This window comes from Camelina sativa, chromosome 1 (genome assembly GCF_000633955.1).
Source record: "Camelina sativa cultivar DH55 chromosome 1, Cs, whole genome shotgun sequence".
Lineage (NCBI taxonomy): Eukaryota > Viridiplantae > Streptophyta > Magnoliopsida > Brassicales > Brassicaceae > Camelina > Camelina sativa.
In genome coordinates this window covers 22,779,074-22,781,489 of record NC_025685.1, presented here as the reverse complement: position 1 = coordinate 22,781,489, position 2,416 = coordinate 22,779,074, and positions in this window count along the sequence as shown.

Here is a 2,416-nt window from a genome sequence, read left to right as displayed (position 1 = left end):
AGTGTGGTTGAGAGTGGCTCTGTGGTTGCTTCAGCTGATTGAGTCTTCATAAACTCTATAAAGGCAGGGTCAGTTTTGCGCAGGTACTTCTCGACTAAGGACAAATGCTCTAACTTGTCCTTCTGCTCAGCCACAGCTTGGAAATGTAGTGCTTCACGGGCAGCAAGCTCTGCATCACGAGCAACAACTTCTGCATCACGACGAGAATTATAAGCAGCCTGCTCTTCGATTTGACGTTGAGTTTCCCTCATTTGCTCTTGCAATGACTGAAACATTGCAGACTCTTGTTGTTGGTTTGCCAAGCCATTGAGAAGAGGTTGAAGAGTATGCTTAAGACTTCCAACTCCATACAGGTTTCCTCGTGAATCTTTCTGAGTAGACTACAAGAAAACAAAGAGAAAAACAAACGTTAAAGAGGCTGTAGAAATCAAAAGATAATTCAATGTGGGTTGTGAAAAGTGATATTTACCTGAATAAAGATGTTTGTGTAATCATCTGCTGTGAGCTCTGGAGGCTGTGAAGTATGTTCCCCAAGGTCGGACAACTTCTGCTGCAAGTTCTTCTCATAATTGAGAGAGATTTGCTCTGCCTTCCTGTCAACATAAGTACCATCTGGCTTGGTATGTGTCTTAATAAAAACCTCACCAAGACTAACCGGTCTTCCCAATTCCTTTTCCTGCAATGTTACAAAAGAATCAAGGGTTATGACATCATTTAAAGCTCCAAATGTAAAGAAAAACAAAATTTATGGGTATATAAAAGTTACTAACCATTTCGTTATGGATTTGTTGATAAGACTTTGAACCTGATAAGTGGACGTGAGGACCAAGACCACCACGATCAGACATACGAGCTTTAGAGTAGGTGACACTCCTTTGTTGTGCTTCTTCAGTCTCCCAATAATCAACCATTGTTTGCCAAATAGTATCTCTGATCCATATTGGTCGCTCTCCACTAGTCTTGGCATTGCAAATCATGTCTTTCATCCGGCGTTGGCAGATGAGCTCAAAAAACTGTTGAACTGTCCCAGTAATCAAAGGATCCCATGTGTGTGTTTTCTACATAGCAAAGACAATATAATGATGTTAGTGGAAACTCAACAAGTAAACCTATATGTGAAAAGGTTAAGAGAGAAGAAAACTGTACAGCAAACTCGATGAACCATCTCTGTTGTTTGTCCCGAGGCACACATGTCCAGCTGTAGTATGGACCATAAAATTTATTTGTAAAATTTTAGTAATGCTCCTTACCAGTCGCGATTTTTCGTCACGAGTAAACCTGCAAACACAAAACAGCAAAAAAGATGTCAATGTTCTAAAACAGATAAGGACCAACACAAAACAGATGTCAAAACAGATTGAGTACTTATACTTATGTATATACGACCAACGCAAAACAAAACCTATTAAGAACAAACATCAAACAGACATATATATAGGTCCAACACAAAACAGATGTCAAAGATTGAGTACTTATACATATATATAGGCACAAAACAGAACCTATTAAGAACCATCAAAGATTGAGTACCAGGTCGTGTTTGGCATCGGTGTTGGGGAGAGGACGGTTGTAAACTTCTCACGGTTTGGAACTCTAAGCAGGGCATTTAGAGTGACAATCGTGTCCTCCTGGAGCTCCGGATTTGAAGCCTCAGAGCCTTCATGGTAGTTGTTACCATGAGATGATGGCCGGCTCTGAGCTTGAGAGTTATCAGCTGGAGACGGTGGAGCGTCTTGTGGTGGAGGATCAGGTGGAGACTGTCGCGGATTGTTTTGGACCTCCTCTGACGAAAGAGGCTGTTGAGTCTGACGTTGTTGGTTCACCGAGGTCTGGAAAAGAGTCTGTGGCGGTGGATAGTTGCGGATCTGTGGTGTTTCTGACGGTGAGGGTCTCGGGAAAACGTGGTCTTGCTCTTGCGGTGTTTGAGGATGGGGCAAATCTGCTGCCGGCGTAAAGTTGTATTGTGTCGGTAGAGGGTTTGGTCTTCTCGCTTCTTTGATGGGGGTCGACCCTTCGGTTCTTTGGAAGAAATTACGGTCCATCTTCCTCTTTCTTCCTCGCTTAACTGGAGCTTTGGTCGGAGCCTTAGTTGCAGACTTCGCCGCAGATTGCGTTGGAGCCATCATGAAGAAGAGAATCGGGAGACAGATGAGAAAGACAGACAGATAAGAGAAAGCAAATCGGGATTCAGAAGAGAAATCGGGAAGAGGAGAGTTTTCGAAGAGGAGAGAGTTTCGGAGTTATCGAAGAGAAGAGAAGAGGAGAGTTAGGGATTTTGGTTTTGGGTTTGGGGGAAAAATTAGGTTTTAGGTAGGGGGAAATCAAAATTTTTTTGGTTTAGGGGGAAATAATTTTGGTTTAGAGGGAAATTAATTTGGTTTCCCGGGTTTATTTGGGTTGAGATTAATTAATTCAT